We start from the raw sequence: 21,720 nt of genomic DNA, 5'->3' as shown, positions 1-21,720 counted from the left end.
TGAATCAGTCCATAAATGCTAGTTTTTAATGATGAGTGTAATGATTTAAAAATGGTCAGGGTATGAAGCAAAGCCAAATGTTTAAAAGTCTTTAAATATTCTTTTTCTTCGGGTCCACAGTGATAACTCCTCAACACTTCCTGACCCGAGTCAGATATCTCAATCTCTGCATTCAGTGAAGACAGGAGAAATGCAATGTTACAATAATGTTGGTTTAGCTTTTTATAAGGCTTGGGCAGTAATGGAGGGAACCCATGCCTTGCATCCAGTTTAGTACTGCACTACACCATTTGAACTGTATAGATACCATGTTGGTACAATGCCTGAAATAAGCCTTCTGCATGTTCTTACAAAGAAAGGGCACCTCAGAAACTGAACTGTCAGTACAGCAATATTCATTACATGCAAGACACTAGAGAAAATTTGAAATATGATTCAAGAGACCCAAAATGCCAAAAGAAATAAACAGATCACCTACAATCACAGCCTTTTAAGTACTAAAGCCTTTAACTGCAAGATGTTTAGAATGATACAGTTAATAGCGCTAATCGTGTGTGTCATTTTCCTCTAAGAAAACAAAGCTGAATAGGATTTTTAAAAAGAAAAAGAAAAAAGAGCAACACTATGGGTTACATTTTTGAAGAACAATATGAAAAATATCTGATTAACATGGAGAATTTGAACTTTAAAAACTCTTTCTGAAAACTCTGCTTCCTTTGTGGAGACACTGCTAAAAATCACAGTTTACAAAAAAGATCCGCTTGCCAAGATAACATCATTTAATGAAATGTGGCAAACCATTCACTCACTATTGCATTTAATGATTTATCTCATTAGTATAAGTACAGCAGACACTGAAACACCATTTCAACCTTCCGCTATGCCAGTTGCAACAAGACATTAAAATATTGAGTCAATGCTCCCAAAATTACAGGCCAAATCAGAAAGGCAACAACTGCCTTTTAAAGGGTGTTCTGTTCAGTACCACAGACTGATCCTGTTATAAAAGCAGAGGTATTGTTGACTTACCTGGAGTGTATTTATGAATCTTGGACCCAAGTATTTTTGTTCTGATGTGATGGATCTTTCAATCCATAAAGAAAGAAATACAATAAATGTTAGTCTTTTCCACTGCAGACTAGATTACATCTTTTTTCTATCATTGTTCAAGTGCCTTGGATAGCTCAAAATTGACAACATTGAATGAAATAAGGATAATCCTTAAAAAATTAACATAGAATCTCTTTTCATTTCATTGCCATAGGGTCCTTTTTGAATATCCTACGTATGTTCCTTTAAGGATGATAACTTATTGGCTACCGCTGCAAGAAAAAGAAAACTTTGCAGACTAATAAACAAAACATATGAAACCAGCTGAATGATAAGCAAGAATTTTTAATTAATGCTTACTGAATTATTTATGACAAGAGAGTCACTCATATAATTATAGAGCCATTTTATGGCTATAAGGTGCATATGGATTTAGCTATAAAGTTCAAAAATGTACTTCAGGATACATCTCTCTTATCACAAACAAAAGATCAAACAAGTGCATCCCATAATCGACATGCAATAATCAAATAAGCAGAAGAATAGAATAAATGCTTCCAAAAGACAAAGAAATAAACTGCTGTTTAATTATTTAGTAAAGTGATTTTGAAAACACAAAAGCAATGACACCGTTATTAACATTTCCATTAACAACGAGCATGTCTTTGTTTGCAATTTGTTAATTATTATTAGCAAGGGGTTTTCTTTGTCTAAGCGCCACTCCACAGAAATGAGATTTACAAGGACGAGGTCAAATTTGACTCTTGATTGGAAGAATTCAAAGGAGAACTCAATTTTCTATGCATCATCCAGGGAGGCATTCACTGCCTGCAGGGCACATAGGGGTTGTATACATCCTAATTCACAGCTGCCCTGAGAGCTACAGAGAACTGGATCTATTCCTTCTCCCTTGTGCCATGATCTCAACAGTGCAAAGAGGCTGGCAAGTGCTGATTTAACAGTGCATTGCAGACCTCCCTACTGCCATTCAACCCAGGGTTTTTATAGTCCTGCCTCTTCTGGCCAGCTGATTAGCCGTCCCAGTTCAGCAGTTAACCCCTTCCTCCCCAGCCCTCCGTGCCCAGAAGGTTCTGGCCTTATAGGAGCGCACTTGCTTCCTCATGACAGGGTTAGGGTTCCCTGTCACACCGCCCCCCCCGCTCTCTTCTCTTTTGTCTGGAGTCTTCCTTTTCCCCCTGCACCCTTTTCCTCTTCATATTGTCTAGATAAAAAAGCTGCACTCACATTTTTAATCCCTGGACGATGCTCCACTTCAAAGCAGTACGGTTGGAGACAGAGGGCCCATCTCATCAGTCTCGCGTTATCAGTCTTCATACTCTGAAGCCATCGCAGCGGGGCGTGATCTGTAATCAATGTAAACTTCCACCCTAACAGGTATTATCACAATGTTTCTATAGCCCATTTGATTGCTAAACATGCTTTTTCTATTGTTGCATAATTCTTCTCCGGTGGATGTAATTTTCTGCTAATATATGCTATTGGATGTTCCTCTCCTTCCTCCATTTGGACCAACACAGCCCCAATAGCACAGTTGGAGGCATCTGTTAATACCGTAAATGATTTGTTGAAGTCTGGCTGCATACACAGTGCTTCCCTCACCTTTGAAAATGCTGTTTCTGCTTCTGGTGTCCATCTTGCTTTGTTTGGGGCTGCTGCCTTTACCATCTCAGTTAAAGGCACCACTAAGTCTGCAAAATGGGGGATGAACTTGCTGTAATAATTTGCCATTCCCAAAAAGGCCCTCACTTGTCTCTTTGTCCACGGAGTTTAATATTTCTTTATTGCCTCTACCTTGTCCAGCAGTGGTCGTACCTTCCCACTTCCTACCTGGAACCCCAGGTACCGGGATTCTTCCTTACCAATCGTACACTTCCTTGGGTTAGTGGTTAATCCTGCCTTCCTTAGGTCTTGCAATACTGCCTGTAGTGCTGTTAAATGTCCTGGCCAATCTGTCGTATACACAATAATGTTGTCTATATATGTTGCAACATAACCCCCATGCGGCACCAGGACTCTGTCCATTAGCTGTTGGAACATCGCTGCCGCTCCGTGCAATCCAAATGGCATGCGTCAGAATTGAAATAGGCCCCAGGGTGTGGCAAAGGCTGTTTTTTCTTGGTCTTCGGGTGCTAACAGGACCTGCCAGTAGCCTTTCGTCAGATCCAACGTGGATATATAGATAGCTTGGCCTATATTCTCCACCATTTTGTCCAGCCTCGGCATGGGATAAGCATTGAACTTGGCCACCGCGTTCACCTTCTGGAAATCAATACAGAACCTGATTTTTCCATCAAGTTTTGGCACGGCCACAATGGGACTGCACCACTCACTTCAGGACTCTTGTATTATTCCTTTTTCTAACGTCATCCCCAGTTCTTCTTTTATCGGGCCTTGGAGTTGTTGTGGGATTCGCCTCCAGTTCTCGCGTATCACCTGGCCCGGAGGGGTCCTTATTCGATGCATCACACCCCATGCCTCCCCGGGGACCTCTCGAAACACATCTTCATATTCCCTCAGTAGTTCCCTTGCCTGCCGTCTCTGTTCTTCTGAGAGTCGGGGGGGGCCACCTCCACTTCACTACCCCCCTTCTCTCTCCCTCAAGGAGGGTCCTAGTTCAGGTTCATCTGGTTGGAGGGCCAAGTACAGACACTCTCGTTCTTGCCATGGTTTCAGCATATTGATGTGGTATATCTGTTTCTTCTGCTGCTTGTCTGGTTGGTATACTTCATAATCTACAGCCCCTATTTGCCATGTTATATTCATAAGGGCCTTGCCATCACGCTAGCAGTTTACTCTCTTGATCCGGTAAGAGCACCAGTACACGGTCCCCTACTTCAAACTTCCTCTCTCGAGCCCCTCAATTGTAATGGGTTGCTTGCCGCTCTTGGGCCTCCCTCAGATTTCCTAAAGCTTCCTTCCATACTGACTCTAGGCGCTCCCTCAGTTGTATTATGTACTGAACTATGTTCTGGTCCTTACTTTGTTGCTCTTCCCAGCTTTCCTTAACCAAATCCAGAACTCTTGGTTGTTGTCCGTATAACAGTTCAAAGGGGGAAAAACCTGTTGAGGCCTGAGGTGCCTCTCTTATTGCAAACAACAAAGGTGGTATCACCTGGTCCCACTTCTGTGGACGCTCTACTACAAATTTTTTTAACATCTGTTTCAAGGTCCTGTTGAATCGCTACACTAATCCATCAGTTTGGGGATGGTATACCACTGTCCTTAGGTGTTTGATTCCCAGTGTTTTATTCACTCCCTCGAACACGCGAGATGTAAAGTTAGTCCCTTGGTCAGTTAACAATTCCCTAGAGAGCCCCACTCGGGAAAATATCTTTAATAATTCTTCTACCACTTTGGGGGTGAACACCATCCACATAGGTACTGCCTCTGGATATCTTGTCGCATAGTCCATTAGGACCAACATAAATTGGTGCCCTGCACTGCTTTTTGGTAGTGGCCCCACGATATCCACAACCACCCGTTCAAAGGGTACTTCCACCAATGGCAATGGTACTAATGGGGCTCTTGGAGGACAACTGAGGTTCACTTTTTGGCATACGGGGCAAGAAGCGCGATATCTGGCCACTTCTCGTACTAACCCTGGCCAAAAGAATCTCCCCCTAATGCGAGCCTCGGTCTTGTCTAGCCCTAAATGTCCACCCATAGGGAGTTCGTGTACTGCTTTCAGTAGAGCCTTTCAATATCACCGAGGCACCAGTAATTGCTCTACTTCCCCTTCCCCATGTTTGTTTTGTTCTACTCTGTATAGCAGATCATTCCTCACCTCAAATCTCAGGGTGGTCTGCATCAACTCAGGTCTCAGCACTTCCCCATTCTGCTGGGCTAGGTGTTCTTGGAAGGCATATCAAAACCCTTCTTCTCTGCTCTGTTCTCGTCAGAAATGTTCATCCTTCCACAGATGTGGTACGTCCACATCCTGTTCTGCTTCTTCTTCTGTTAGGGGAAGTCCAGGCTCCCCGGTGAAGGCCTCTGCTGTAAAATCATTCCCCAGGACCATCATGGACCTCACTGTCTTGCACCCTCTTCTCTTTGTCCCAAGTGGACTTGGACCTTTTACCCTAGAATTTTCCTCTAAGGCTTTCCCCCTAGTGGGACTAGGGTAGCACTGTGGGGTACCTCCATTTTTCCTCGCCTCCTCCAAACTGAATGCCTGAACTATAACTGCCAGGAGCTCTGGCCAGTCACATCCTAGTATCATTGGGTAGGGTAAGTGCTCCACCACTCCGACCTTCATTCAGCGTACTTTCCTACCCACTTGCACAGTGACCCACACCCGTTCCGGTCTTTGTGCCTCCTCGCACAAACATTGAATGGTGATTCAGTCTGCCCTTTCTCTGTCTCCTCTTCGTAAAACATCTCTCCGCACTATCATGTGGGATGAACTGGAATCCAACATCGCCTGGACTTCCTGTCCCTCAAGCCCAACGTCTATAGTCAGTGCCAGCCATTCCTCTCTTGGTTCCGAGTAAACCCTTACACTGTACCCACAAATGCCCGTGGGGGAAGCTGGTTCTCTTGGCATGTCCTTCACCACCTTCTCTATCAATGCCTGTTGTCTTTCTGCTAGTTCCAACCCCAGTTGTTGTTCCTTTAAATCCAAAATGGGGTTCTGTTCTGCCGTTCCCATCTTCTTCTTGGACCCAAGGGTTCTTTCTATCATTTGGGTCAACCATCGTCTCATGGTACCCATGACCATGAGGAGTTTCCCAGCCAATGCACCACTGTAACAGGTCACCTTCCCCAGCACCATCTTCCTGGTCATCGGCACCTTATGTGGGGTGCCCTTGGAGCCCTCTTGGAATTCTTCTGTCCCACCCTAATCTCGCCTGCCATGTCTTGATGGAAATTATTATGTGAGCAGGAAACTGCCTATTATATTGGGTATGTTGGGGTCTCTCCCAGGATGGCCTGACCCCTTTTTCTCTAGCTAGGTGTCCCTGTCCAAACCCACCAAACAGGGTCCAACACCGAGGCTCTAGCTTTTCCTTCCAGTGCCTGGAGACTCGTGGCCCCCTTTTATGCTCCCGGCTGGAGCATGGTACTCCCTGGCCCAGAGGCATAGGTGCCGGCCCCACAGCAAGAGAGTCGCAAGTTCAGAACCAGGGTGTAACCCTGCTAGTCCAAACAAAACAAAAATATACTTGCTTTCCCCCCCCTCCAGTGCACCAGGCCTCCCTGGCCCTTTTAAGATCATCCCTTGAGTGCCGGGGTTGTGTCATCCCAAATTGCACCTTTACTAGCACTTGGGTTCTCCACAGCCCTGTCTCGCTCTGCACCTCACTGGCGCGAGGTTCTGTGCCCCCAAAAGCTGCGCCCTCACTGGCACCGGGGCTCCCACTCCAGAGTGGGTCCCCAAAAATGAGGCCTCCTCCAACCCCTAATAGCCTCACCCAAACCTCTGGTCTTGTTCAATAATCACAGAAAAAATAATAATAATAACAGCACGTGCTCAATCAACGCAGTGGGTCTGCGTACATGAGCTCTGTTCGAGTCTCGGCTCCGCACCACCAGCTACAGTCCTGGTTGTAGATGCAGTCATCATCTCGCAGGGGCTTTTGTAGCTTCCCCCTTCCTGCTGTGGACCGCTCCCCAAACTTCTTCCTGGAGCTCTCAGGGGCACTGCTTCCCCTTCAGCTGCAGACCTCCCTACTGCCATTCAACCCAGGGTTTTTATAGTCCTGCCTCTTCCAGTCAGCTGACTAGCCATCCCAGTTCAGTAGTTAACCCCTTCCTCACCAGCCCTCCATGCCCAGAAGGTTCTGGCCTTATAGGAGCGCACCTGCTTCCTCGTGATAGGGTAAGGGTTCCCTGTCACAGTCAGCAAGGAAGAGTGGTAAGAGTGGGTGCAGGAGGAGGAAAATGGTGGGGAAGGGAAGAAGTGCCCCGATCACAAAGGGGAAGAGAGCAGGTGCCAAGACGGGGTGATTCTTACCTGCTTCACAGACTTCCGAAAAATCCCTGGCTACTGTTCTTGCAGCGTGGTCCAAAAGGGGGGTGTGACCACAATCTTTCACACCACCTGGATCTGGCCCTGGACAGTAGAAACCCCTCATTAACAATAATTAACATAATGCCAAAAGAGAGCTGTTGTTTTTGAGCTACCTTCGCACCTCCAGGATTCTCAGTTACTTAAGGCCTTGTGTAGCCTCCAACAGCCTCCTTAGAGCTATTTTTGGGCAGTAGCTCCAATCCCCCAGAGCAGCTACTTTGCACACCTTCCCGGGTCTGAAACACTTCCTCTCAGCCTCATGCAAACACAGCATGTAAGGCAGGAGACCCTATGTAATGACTACTGTAAATGTCATTCTCTTCTGGAGGACTGCAGTGCTTTTACAAGCCTTGCAATCTGAAGCAGTCATATGGAGCAGCTATAGCAGAGAGGAAAAGACTTCCATATAAACTTGTTCTTGTTCCTTGAATATATGAATGAACTAACATGGGGATTACTAGAAAATATGAACATCTCTGGTATTGTTAAGAAGCAAAAACGGAGGTGGTTTGGCTACATTAGGAGATGTCTTAGTTTGGCTACCACAATAGTCCATGGAAAAGTGAATGGAAGGGGAATAAGAGTCTGGGCAAGGAAAACATGGCTAGACAGCATTACTAAATGAACAAAAAAGGCCATGAAAGAGCTTTTTACTTTGTCAAAGTGTCAAGGAGCTGATCTGGTAACACCCTAGCAAACTGGAGATTATGGGAACCTGACTGACTGACGGGGCCTTAGCTTGTGGCACTAGGGAGACGATGGAGTAGGGTTTAGAATTTGTTGAGGGCTCTGTATACTCCCTCCCTGATCAACATTTATCGATAATGCCTGCAATCTGATCCAGCCTAAAGACAAACTGTTTTCTGCTTGGAAAGATTTTTATGAGCTTCAGGAAGAAGTTAGGTAAAGAGTCTCAGCTTGGTGTGGGAGGAAACGTATTGTTGACCATTTTATGGAGTACTGAGCAGATGAATGTTGTGTTAATGGTAGAATGGACTTTTCAGACTAGACATAGGTTTCTCTACTGATAGTATGAGACTTGCTGCTCTAAAGGTTACTGCAGAAATCAAGTAGAACAGACTTTTACTCTCTCTTCTTATGTGGGCAAGTAGTTTGGCTGCAGCTGATCCAGACTTGCCTTTGAATGTTTGCCCCCATCACCAGGTGAGGGTACCCACTACAAACACACAATGCATGCAAAGAATCTAAATGATAAAAATAAGGAAATTACCAATGTTGTTCAGAGAATCATGTCAAACAATCATATGCACAATCTAATTAATTGCACATAGTGTCTGAGTGGTGAAATGCCAACCACAGGAAAATCTTTCAGATTTTGTTTGTGACTAAGAGGTTAGTTTCAAACAGAATTTCTTTTCTGTGGATTTTGATAACATTTATGGGCAGTCTATTATATACTCAAACCATGACTGTTGCCAAAAGGAAGAATATAAGCCTGATTTACATGATCACTTGAGAGGAAAGATTTGTTTCCTTATGAAAGTTCATAAGAGCATAGCAATAATCCTGTCTCTTAAGCTTTTTTAACTTGTCATTTGCAATCTATTTTTTATTTTGTAGTTTTTAATCTGTAATCTTTGTAGCTCATCTGCCACCTTGTGGCCCCTCTGCAAACATTTTACGGCACTGAAAAAGTATTTGCTGGTTAGCAAAATGCATGCATCTCCATTACTTTCAAGCTATTCAGCAAAGTGCATTGGTGCTTGCTTCTTGGCAACTTGAAATTTCAAATGTTCATGGAACAAAAACATTTAAGCTACTTTCCTAAAATCAACCACTTCTGGTAGAGATGAAAACACTGGATATGCATTTTCAGGTGATCAGTGTTTTTGGGTGCCCAGCTTGAGTCTTTTTAAAGAGTCTTTGATTAAAGCTGAGACTGAGAGATGTGCTGGCCATCAGCCTTTTGCAAAATCATGTCTTTCTAAAATGTCTCAAGGCATAAACTGACAAGGAAGCACCCAAAATTACCAGTGTCTTTAAAAATGTAATGCCTAATATCAGTAAAATGGACTGAGGTTTCCACCTCAGCACTGTAAGGTTTAGTTAAAGAGTAAGCTATTTAAAATCTATTACTTTATTCCATGTACTCAATACTTTCCAGATTTTCACTACCAAAAACCACCGCTCCCCTTTCTTCTCTCTTTTTTTAGCATCTTCAACAGAAGTGAATTTAATTGAAAAAGATAAAATTCAGGTTAAAAAGCAAGGTGTTGTTCCAAGCTCTGCAGCAAGATGTGTTGTAAGGTACAACATAAAAAATACTGATTGTGGTGCAAGCTAAGATTACTGTTTAAAGAGAGAATATACCCTTACATCCATAGCATTATATGGAAGATGCCAATCTTAAATGCTGATGGAAAACCAATCACTGCAGACCTAGGACCCTGCTTTGGCAAAGCGTTCAGGCTTTAAGCCTACAGCAAGTCCCACTGATGTTCTTCCCAACTCTACCTCACTCCCCTTAGGACAAACACCTGTGTAAGGTCTTCTGACAACGCTACTCTGAAACCAATATTTATTTCTTCAAGCTCCCTAATTACCGCATTAATAACTGAGAAAGGTTTTTGTACGTAACTGGATCCAATGTACAATTTCTGTGGTCAAAAGGACAGAGTGAAAATTTACGCAGGAGAATATCAAGTTCAATACAATTCTGTATTTTAAAGCCCATTTCAGTCTTTGCTTTGAAGTGCCTCCATTACTAAAAGATCTCACAAAGACAGAAATGAAATACAGTCCAATTATATCAACTGCAGAATGATCTTGATTGTCTCTTTCCTCATCCTTTTAGTCCCTGCCAGCTATTGTTCCTTCAACAAGAGGAGTACCATCACAGGTTTTGTCTGTCATCTGTCAATAAGGGGCTGAACCTATATTTTATCTCATTCTCCCTGAAAAGGTCAGAGGAGATTTTGCAGAGAGACTTTTGAAGCTACCTAAGGGATTTGGGCACATGCATTCATACCAATTTCTCAAAAGGTACTATAACAGGGGACCTGAACCCTGTTACGAGGGAAGAGGAAGACTCAGTCAGTATACCCAGAGCCTGCGCCAAAACAGTCCACAGGAAGGCAGGAGCTCTGGCAGATGGCATTGAGGGAAGGACTGTGAGAAATCATTTTGTGAGGAGAGCAGGGATTGAGGCAGCTGGTCCAGACAGAAGGAACGCACACCAGGGAGCCAGGGACTCCTGGCGCTTTAAGAGGCCACGGTGGCAGAAGCACAGGCTGGCCATTAATTAAGACAGTGAAAACCCCTGTAGGTAGGGAGGGGAAAGATATTTGACTGCAAGGAGGTGGGACTACTCGGCACATAGCTTCCACAGGGAAGCAGACTGTGGGAAGCAGTACCCAGGGGAACAGAAGCTACCCATAAGGGTGAGAAGGGGGCCCAGCTCTGGGAGTTATAGCTTAGGGGAGGTGAGCTTCATGCAGGTGATGCTTGTATATTTTAGTTGTGCTAATATATGTTTGTTTTTGGTCGCTGTACTACCGTCGGACTGGGTATAGCTGAAAGGAGAGAAGAGGAGGCCGCAGGGGTGCTGCAGGGGCACCCAGCATAAAGCCTTGCCCTGGATCAGGGATGCCAGTGGGGGGCTGAGCTGAACTGGGAGCAGCCTGAACCTAGGTCTAGTGTGCTAGCGGGGCTGGGACTAGGAGCAAGACAGGGCTGAGTGGCCCAGAGACCAGAGGCACTGGCCGGCTGAGAGGCCTGGAGCCCGAGCCCAGATGGGACAGTCAAGGTGGCCAGGGGCTGACCAGAGACTGAGACTGGAAAGGCCAGGCCAGCGGGTTTAGCCCACCAGTCAAAAGCTAGAGTAACACATAGGCTAAAGCTAGTAAAGTTGAGGCCTAACAATGGATGAACTGACAATAGAGTAACATCAGCGAGGCATGGGCATAGCTATAGGGGTAGAAGGAGGCCACAAACGTTAGCCCTTAAGGCAAGTAGGGCCTGAGAAAACAAAGACTGAAAGAGCAAGAGTGCACCCTAGGCTCACCCGCCTCCAAGGGTTGCCTCCCCTCCTCACTTTTCAAAATCAAGGCATGGCAGGGGAAGAAGCAGGGTGAGACCCTGGGAAGCTGGAGTGGGACTGGGATTAGGGCATCCACTTGGGAGCATCATGGCAGCCTTCAGGCACCCACCCCGTTACAAGCACCTTTGGAAATCTCCATCCCTCTGCCTAAGACTTCAGTGCTTTCACTTACCTCTGCATGAACAGAGCCTAACCCCATTATGGCTAATGGGGGTACAAAGCTAGGTAGATTGCTTAATGTACAAACACCGCTTTGTCTGTTTTAATCCCCCAGAACTGACTGTAATACAAACTGCTCATTTAGCAGCTTTCGAGTAATCCATTTACTCACTGTTCCCCCAATTTGCATGTTGTCAACTGTTCTCCAGGGGCAGCTTTACGATTGGCCTTTACATGTCTGTTCAGTCATGGAAAGGGAGAAAGGAGCCTCAGGCCTCCCTCCTGCTACCAACACACATACACACACACACACACACCACTCGGCGGGGTGCTTACTTTGTGCCTCTCTAGGGTTCATATGACTGCTGCAGTTTTGGCTCACCGGGTTTGTATGTTAAGACACAGTCACGTGTTCAATTCCTACTGCCAGTGACCCACTCAACCGTACAGGATTTTCACCTACTGATGGGGAAGGGAGCTGCAAGGACTAGAAACAGCCACTAGTCCATCCCCACATCCACTGACCCCGAGTAGAGAAAGCTGTGGTCCTGAACCTCTCCAATCTACGAGCAGCGAATACCTGCACTGCTTACTGACACAGTGCCTCTTGATGTTCCTCCCAGGGTCCTCCGAGTACAGGGCTAAATGCTGTAACGCTGCCCCATGTTTGGGATTTTCCAGCCCTGTCGTGACAGTATAGACTGCTATCTATATGTCTGGTCAGAGAAAGTCTTGGCTAAGTTAAACCCCTGAACCCAGGAGTTGGGATCTCTTGCACACATCTCATTGCTGGCAATGGAACGGGACAGGATAGTTGGTGCCAAAAGGCTCAAATTGTGGATGTCTATAACACAGCATGACATTTTTACAGCCCTTTTGAGGCCAGACTCTGCCCCCCATATTCATATTCAGTTGTAATGTTACAGCACAGGAACCCTATGTCAGGTCCCTATAGGATGGCATGTAAAGAGACTGGAGGTGGGCTAATCTTGCCCGTGTCCCAGAAGACATATCAAAAAGCAAACCCCTTCTGGCTGGAATACTTGCCATGGAAGGTCTTTTCCTCAACAGTGAGGAAACCAAATGATTCAAAGAGGCAGGAATATAGGAAAAACAGGAAGATGAGTTCATTACAGTCAGTTTGGACAGACTCAAGGGTGAAAAGATGAGAGTCAGTGAAACCTGACAGGAAAGATACAGTATAACAAAGGTAAATAATGACCGAGACCTTGTCGAGTGTCTAATGGGAGAAATAAAATAGGAAAGGGTGAGGAACAGATGGAGAAAGTGTCTGTAGGGAACAGCTGAGCAAGGTATTACATGAGATAAAATTGCAAAAAGGGGCAGAGCCAGGTAGAAAGCTGGAGATAATTTTTTGTAACTGTTCAAGGAAGGACATGGAGGTCAGTGAGGTTAACAGGAGGAAAGAATTAAGGAGGGGAAAGGTTTTTTTTACAAGTGAAAGAGGAAGAAGGCAAAACTGAATTTGCAACCTAAAGGGCATCCCTATATATTATCTGATGAGATTTCTGGAACTTGCAGCAGATAAGAAATTGGGACCCATGTGCCATTGCTTTTTCAAGCTTCTTAGGTATTGTATACAAGAAATTATTTTCTGTTTCAGAAACAGCTGAAAGGGCTCCCTTGAATAATATAGTTTTATCTATACCAATATTTTAGAACAAAATGTTACTGTATTATTTGTTCCAATCTGTCTGCATTTTAAATTATGCCATGGCAGAGTATATCAGCATGAATTGCATTTGAAATATAAATTTGTTTATGCTGCTTTTTTTCTCCCTTCCAATTCAAAACAACCTGATATACCAATTGTAATGGATTTTTAAACACATTTATTATAACAGAAACATTGCAGGGAAAAAATGCCAGGAACTGGAACACAAATAGGCCCTTCCTTATAACATTTGCCTGGGACTTCATAGATATGTATTGTACAAAATATGATGCCCAAAAGATTTAAACCTTTTTATGACATGTATATATATATATATATATATATATATACACACACACACACACACACATACATACACACACACACACGATTAATTAATTTTACAACATAAAATAATGTGCAGGTACTGTCAACAGCAAAAGCAAGTGAAAACAGAGAAAATGTTTCTTCACTTCCTTGCCCTTCCCATCCTGCTCCACCAATGCACTATTTTGCCCCCCAAAAATTCATAGTTATTCAGTACCTCAAAAGACCTGAAACCAAGAAGGTTACAACTCCATAGAAACTCAACCAGAATTTCAATAAACTCTGATGTTCATAAAATGTCAAATACAGATGAATTATTTGTCCACCAGCTGCAAACACCAGCTACAAACACAACCCACATTCTCGTACGATGGCAGTCACTAGATGGTGCCATTACACATAATCTCATAGGTCTTTTTCTTTGTGTGAGAGCAGTGTACTATCTTTGAAGAAAGGCTATATTGTTCTTTTTGTGTGTTTGCTATCTTTGTGGGAGTGCTGGTAAACAACAAATAGTTTCCATTATTGTTTAATCTGCCCATTTAAACTCAATTCTGGTGAAGGGCTCATTTTTCAGGGGGAGGGGGAGAGACAGGCATTGGTGTTAGACCAAGTTATCAACTTGTTCTTCATGACCACCTCTGGTCAACAACCGACCAACACATTTTCAGCTTTTGGTACCACATAGCAGAAGGGGTGGTCTTTGAATTCCTTCAGTGGTTGACCACAAGAAAGATTTATGACTCTGCTACTGCTTCCAAGTAAAGAAAGCAGATCCTTTAGCTCAATGTGAAAAGGCTCATGCTTTTACATCCAGTAGGCCTAGATATAAAATCCCACAGATCACTCAACAAGGTCATTTCTCATACATATGCAATTATTTAGATGGAAAATATGGTTTAATTGTTAATTATAAGGTTGAAATTCACAAGAGCAATTTACATGCCACACCCAACAAATATTGTGCTTAATGATATAACAAATCACATATCATAGAAAAGTAAGGCTAGAAGGGACTTTTAGAGATGGGATCATCCCTATCCAAACCATCCTATAAATATCTACTGTCTAACCTATTAGTAAAACAATAGTCAACCCAAACACAACTGATGGAATTGATAGCATTACATATATCACCTGAAGACACAGGCATTACTTTATGTTTGTAGATTTTCACCAATTATGGGAAGAGTTGTGGAGAGGGGGTTCCTGAACTCAGGGGGCATAAAGTTAAAAATATTCTTGGAAATTAGAGACCACGAGGAATCCTAGCAGAAGACACTGTGGAAAAGGAAAAGAAGTTGTGGGGTGTTTTTTTGTTTGTTTGCTTTTAACATAACGAGTTATCTCTTGCAATTATGGAAGCAATAAACTTTTTGAAAATAGGCAAGAAGAATGGGGAAATTTACTGATAATTGGCGAGTATGAACTGTAATAAGAATATACAATCCTTTTCACTTAACCAACTTACAAGTTGATAATCACATTTGTGTGGGATATTTGTTATATTCATGCATAGATCTAAGGGGTTTTTTTTCTTTCTTATGAGATGTATCCATCACCACTTTTCTATTACCGTGTTTATAGTAACAAACTTAGTAACAGATAGGACTGTGTTCTATCGACGTATCTGATTGGTACGAGGCGGAGCTATTCACATAGTCCTTTATAGTCATATACTCCAAAAACTGATACATTTATGCAACCATGTTAAAACCAAGGTGAGTGGGGATGTACCAGTATAACAAGAATAAAATCTGACTCCACCCCTTACTACCAGGAGTAAAAGTCACTGGATCAAATGCAAGGATCTTTACTTACTCATTATATATATATTCCAGTAGAACTTGTAATATGTTCAACCACTGTTCATACGGACAGTACTGTGAAGTACATTTAAATACATTACCTTTAACATACCTTTTTCTGAGGAGCAAGGATTTCAGGGTTCAGTCCACTATACATATTCATTTTCAATTACCAATTGTTAAGCTTGATACATTTTGGGCACCTATACATGTGACACCTGCTCTGACGCGTGCTAATTAGCACACGTTGGAGTGGACTTGATTAATTGAATCTCCTGGAGCGTGCTAATTAGCACACTCCAGCAGCCTCAGCATCATGTGTATTCAGCATCCCCATGCTTCAAAAATAGTAGTGGGGATACTTTAACTAAAGTTTGTTGAATGAGCTTTAGTTAAAGGGCCCCACAACCATTCTGAAGTGAGAGCTGCTCCCAAGAGCTGCTCCAATTAAAGCCTTCCCTCCCTCCCCCTCACCCTGGAGCATGTGTAAAGATGCTCTTTATGAGCAATAGGGACTATTGAATCATTTCGTGAAGTGATTCCCAACCAGAGTGCAGTGGCACCCTGCCTGGGGTGCCTCGAGAGACTTTCAAGGGTGTTGCAGGGTGCCATGCAATGTTACCATTGTCAGGTGTGCAAAAATGATTCACAGGATAACCCCAGAGTTTTCAAATAGTGTCAAAAACATTCTGACTTGTTGTGGTCTTTCTGAGATCCTTGCAGCAGAAGAATTACTCTGTTATTTTTCTGTAGTAAAAAAAAAAAAAAAAAAGAGGGAAAACTAAGAGCTGGCATTTTTCACAGGCTACCTCGATTCTATCCAGGAGTGCTTTGAGAACTGCTGATCTAGTCTGACCTGCTGCATAGCAGAAACCATTAAATATCACCAAGTCACCACTGTATTGTACCCAAGAGCTTGTATTTGGCTCATACATGTATCCAGAAAGTGATTTGGTCTGGATCTCAAGACATTAAAACATGGGGAATCCACCACCAACTAATTCAAAATATAATTTCAGTGTCATTTGTATCATCATAAACTCGAGTAAGGCGCCCTTTTTAAAAAGATCATCATCATTATAAATGCTACTTGCTTGTTCTGCCGCAAAAAAAATTACACATGTGTAGAAAGGCCCAGCACTAATAACAAAATGAAAAAAGGAAAATGAACGTACTCATTTTAAGGAGAAGTAAAGGAGGAATCAGTTTCCTGAAACCTTTTTTTCTACAGTCAAAACTGCATGGAACGCAGCAAAAGAGTTTTCTCAGCAAGCAATTTATATCTTGCTAGGCCAGTAAATTATGTTTACTATTACTTTAAAAAATACTAAAAGAGCAAAGAGAAGAAATCACAGATACCAGAGACTTCAGTAAGTCAGGCACGCTACTCTACTGGACTTTCTGATTGAAAGCACCTGAAATGGACTTTTAACATCTATTGACCTAATGTGCCGGAGAAATCTAATAATTCTTGCAGAATTTGTTCAAAAATGTCTTCAAGAATACTGGTGCAACAAAATGATTCTCTCTCTGTCTGTAGTGTTTTCTTCATGTGGGTACACACCTTGTATTATTTGAGCCTGTAGTGCTGAAATAAGTTATTAACATAACCACCTCCATAGTTGGTTTTGGTATTCAGGCAGCTATAAAAATATATTCTTCTATCTAGTGTATTTTGCTTTCAAAAGGGCCTTCCAGAATTTCATCCAAACACAGAGACAACCAAAGCTGATATACGTATAAGAGCTGAATTATCATCAAAGGTACAATTCTGGGATATAGTTAACATTTATATATAGTTAACATACATAGTTAACTCTGGAATGAGTATATACTGCTTAAGATACTAAGACAAGAAATATAAACCTATCCACATCTTAAATAGGACTGGATGATTGTTATTTAAACATCAGATTGTGGCTATTCACTTGATGAGAAAGCTAACATAATGCGTTACAGCTGCACCTTCAAGACCAGAACATAGAATAGGGCAAAGTTTAGTCTAATGGCAGTATATAGAAAATCATTAGTGTGTAGACAATTTTATGCTCAGACTATGGTCAAGAGTCTACTAAGCTGTTTCATCTCCAGATAACAAGGGATACCCTCATTGCTGGCAGATATATAGCTATAATAAAATGTGCTCAGTAAAATCTTTAGAGCTAGAGTTTACTGTGTGGTTAGTATATGTAAAAAATTGTCCTGTTTCTATATTTTTTATTGACAGTCTGTCTTGTGGTACAAAATTATATATTCCTTGTAAAATGCTCTGCAATTCCATCATCAAATTAACAGAGTAGAAATTGCTCTTCTCACTGAGGTGGGATTACTCATGGTAATTACGCTCTTCAGCCAGAGTTAAGGTGTGAAACCGTTCTCACGGAGAGAAATAGGAATAGGTATCTGTCACTTACTTCCTTTTCCCTAACACTTTCAAGAAGAACAGACTTGTCATCCCACTAATTATAATCATTGCTATGGCAACGGCCATAATGAGAAACCTCTGCAACTTAAGGGTTTCATACCTTCAGCTTTGCTCCAGCGATTATTTTGCTGTGTAGATATAAACGTTATAGCTGTTATTATTATTACAACACATTTCCACACTACTGTTTACTTGTGCCGTGCTCCATAAATATAGACAAAGTAAGTGCCCTATACTGATAAGCTCACACACTAAATAACACAACAGAAATTGTATGACAACACATCAGTAGAGAGCCTGAGGGCCTTGCTAATGGGAAAGAAGAGGAGGAGTGATTTTTAGTGATTTCAGAAAGGAGAAAGGGAATATATCAAAGGAGGGACCATGATAGAAGGGGGAAAAAAGCCAAAAGAGGGAAAGACAACACAGGAAAAGGTAAGGTAAAAAGAATGGGAAAAGAACAGGTGACAAAAGCAAGTGGAAAGGAGGGAAAGTGTGTAAGTGGGGCAAGATTGTGGGAACAATTCTCTTCCCCAGCTTGCTCCATTTGTGCCAGTTGAATGGTACAAAAAAAGTGGAAACTTCCTCTAGCTGCCTGCTGGAACTCACGTAGTAAATTGGAGGGGGTGGGGGAGAGGGGACAGGGCTTTCTACCAAGTGCAAGGTCTGTGAATCTGTCTTGTGCACTTCCATCCACTACGGGCCCAATCGTGGCACTCTTCACTGGGTCTGGCCACCAAACCCAGTGGATTATTTGTGCGTATAAGGGTGGCTGGATGAGTACTAGCGCTTTTTATGACTCAACACTCAATTATGCTGCTCAAGTTCCATTGAGATGTGCAGTACAACTGGCTGTTCTTAAGAATCACCCTCACCTCTGACTGTATGAGTAAAATGTTGACTTGGCCACACGTGAGTAAATACATAATTTCACATTCACTCAGCCCTACAGGATGTGTAAATATCCCCTCACACATCAGTGCAGTGCCAGAAATGCTGAAGAACTGTTAGTGTATATTTTCTTGCAATTGCACACATGTGGTTACCTCAAATTAAGGAAGAAAGGCTTGTCAAAACACTGAATTATACAAATTCCTTCTTACTCATAAGACATTGTTTAAGGCTCATGTTATTGTATAAAACACGAACAATGTTTTAAGACTGAAGACTTGCTAGATATAACTGGGAATGATCAATGGCATTGTCAGAACCTTGGGAGCATTTCACATCCTCACCTTGAACCATTTTATGATCATTAAAGTCAAATAGCCCAAGCCATTAAATAGACAAATAAAGATGAGTCTGTGTTCTTTATTTGTGTGGGAAGAAACAACATAGGGGCAGAGATATCTAGTAGCCAGTCGAATAATCTCCCAAACAAGTGATGAAAGAGAATGAAACACTAGTATAACAAGGATAAAATCTGACCCTAAACCTTTCCCCTAGGAATAGAAGTATCTGGGTCAAATCCAAGGATTTTTACTCATGCTTGCATGGGGAGGGTTGGAGTCTGTGCGCTCAGCTTTTTTATTCCTAGCTTCATGACTCCAAGTTTTTTTTTTTTACTTTAAATCGAAGATGGCCCATATCCAAGATGATCTTGCCAGTCTCCGGGGAAACAATCCAAGCCCAAACTGGGATTGCAATGTCCCCTCTCCAAGAGTTTGGCTTTTTCACTCAAGGGGAGGTAGCAGAGGTACAGGTGGGTGAGGATTTGACCCTTAAGTTGCTTAAAAATAATCTCTAGCACCAGTTCCCTGGCTTTCGGCTTCAGGCTTGGCAACGGGACTGACCAAACACTGACCACCTAGGTGGCTGACCCCCTGACAGTGTGTGGGGGGCAGAATTGTCTGTGATATACTGCACTGCAAAATTTGGTAGTATGGATGGTGGAGGTGGGGAAATAGCTGTGCAGTGGCTCAGGGCTTTACACGTAAATGAGACTGTAGTCATGGGCAATGCCTCCAGGTTGCTTTGTTTATTCCATCTCCCCCCCAGCTGGAGCAATTCCTATGTGAACCAAGTAAGACTGAGAGAACTGAAGTGTCAAACGGCACATAGTAAACGACCAGCTGCTCATCTTCTTTGCGTCAACAGAAAACGGGGCTGTTTCCAAGCATTCTGGTTGCCGTTCTGAGCCCACGTGCTACACAGACAGCAGCTGGCTGTAGCTGAATCTGGAAGATGCTGGGGGGATACCAGTGGGAAGCTGCAAAGTCTATTAAAAGCTCCCCTCCTGCAAACCAATCCTGTCCATCGAAGACATCTGTCCTCAATGCCCCAAATCCACCCACAGTCCTGGCATCCTCCAAGACTCCAGACTACCTTTGGAAACTCATATACTATCAAAGCACACCCACATCCCTCTGCAGCTGGCCAGAAGACTGTGCCCAGTCCTAGAACTGGCCACAGTGATCCAAGCTGGATTGCTGCAATTCACTTTATCAAGCAATGAAGCCCCCGTGTCCCGAGGAAACCCACCTGCTCAGTAACACAGAGTGTTGGAACACACAGAATTCAGCATCTAGTTCAAGGTCCCTGTCCTCATTTGCAAAACTCTACATGGAAAAGATCCTGGATCCCTTGGAAACCTGTCACACATTCTCCTAGCTTTATTCTACCCTTCACAGCACCACATTTCACTGCAACAATGACATCGCTGACCATGACGAATCAGCTGGACACCATGGAAAACAGAACCAGAGACACAGTAATCTCCAAATGGGTTTGATAGCACATGAAACATCCTAACTGTGGAAGGATCATGGGCAGATCTAGAATTAAAAAAAAAAGGTGGGGGTGCAGATGGTGATTCTGCAATGTAGGGATGCCCCCATCATCACATATACAACAACGCAATTTTCTCCAGTTCAAGATAAACAAGAAGCTTTACTAATATGCCAGGGGCCTAAGGCTGTAATATTCAGTTTAAGATTGAAGCAAAAACAAATATAACTTCATTGGAATGAGTTTAACATAATCTGCAGGGCTGTGAAACAGGAGCTTCATTACTAGGAGCAGCTAACAGACAACAGCATTGCAGAACAAAGGATAGCTTGACTGGTGGACCAGCAAGACCATTCAGAAGGAGAGAGGGTTGTTAGGACCCATGGAATGAAGAGCTCAGGAAGGATCAGGTACATTATTATAAGCCATAAAGTCAAGTCAGCACTGCCTGATTCGAAACACTGCTACCTCTGCAAGGCAGTTGGTTTTAAACTTTGGGTGGAGCAGAAATCAAAAGGGGGTGCAAGTGCATCAGTTCACCCAGTCTAGATCCACCCCTGTGGGGGATGTTGGTAATTAGATACTTAAATTACACTGTGCCTGTGGCCTGACAATTGCTAGGCACCATCCTTCAACTTACTATCGAGAATCTGGTAGAAGGAATAAACAAGGTAACACTATATGTTATCAGAGGCAGTGAGTTACTCCAAGGAAAAATTAAAATTCATTTAAATTAAATAGGATAGCAATGAGCTGCTATAAATAGATTTGAGATGCTGTTCAAACCTTAGCAGGTACCAGGTTGATTTACCCAAAATACTCTCCTTGCTCTTACAAGCTGTAACAAAAACACCGCCTTGTGCAAATTGTATTCTATTTTCAGGCATTGGATCGTGGTTAAGAAAAAGCACCGGGGAAAGGAGATTAGTGAGATTAGAGAGGCTGTGACTTGGATGACTACAAAGTCCAGTGGGTGGCGAATTGGCTAGAGGGTCATACCTAGAGAGTCGTAGTGGATGGGTCAGTATCGACCTGGAAGGGTGTGGGCAGTGGGGTCCCACAGGGTCCTTGGACTGATACTCTTCAATGTCTTCATCAGCGACTTGGACGAGGGAGTAAAGTGTACTCTGTCCAAGTTTGCAGATGACACAAAACTGTGGGGAGAAGTGGATACACCGGAGGGCAGGGAACAACTACAAACCGACCTGGACAGGTTGGACATATGGGCGGAAAACAACAGAATGCAATTCAACAAGGAGAAATGCAAAGTGCTGCACCTAGGGAGGAAAAATGTCCAGCACACCTACAGCCTAGGGAATGACCTGCTGGGTGGCACGGAAGCGGAAAGGGATCTTGGAGTCCTAGTGGACTCCAAGATGAACATGAGTCGGCAGTGTGACGAAGTCATCAGAAAAGCTAATGGCACTTTATTGTGCATCAGCAGATGCGTGACGAATA

This window comes from Alligator sinensis, unplaced genomic scaffold, assembly GCF_000455745.1.
Source record: "Alligator sinensis unplaced genomic scaffold, ASM45574v1 scaffold599_1, whole genome shotgun sequence".
Lineage (NCBI taxonomy): Eukaryota > Metazoa > Chordata > Crocodylia > Alligatoridae > Alligator > Alligator sinensis.
The sequence above is the reverse complement of the archived record's forward strand: the minus strand, read 5'-3'. Positions refer to the sequence as shown.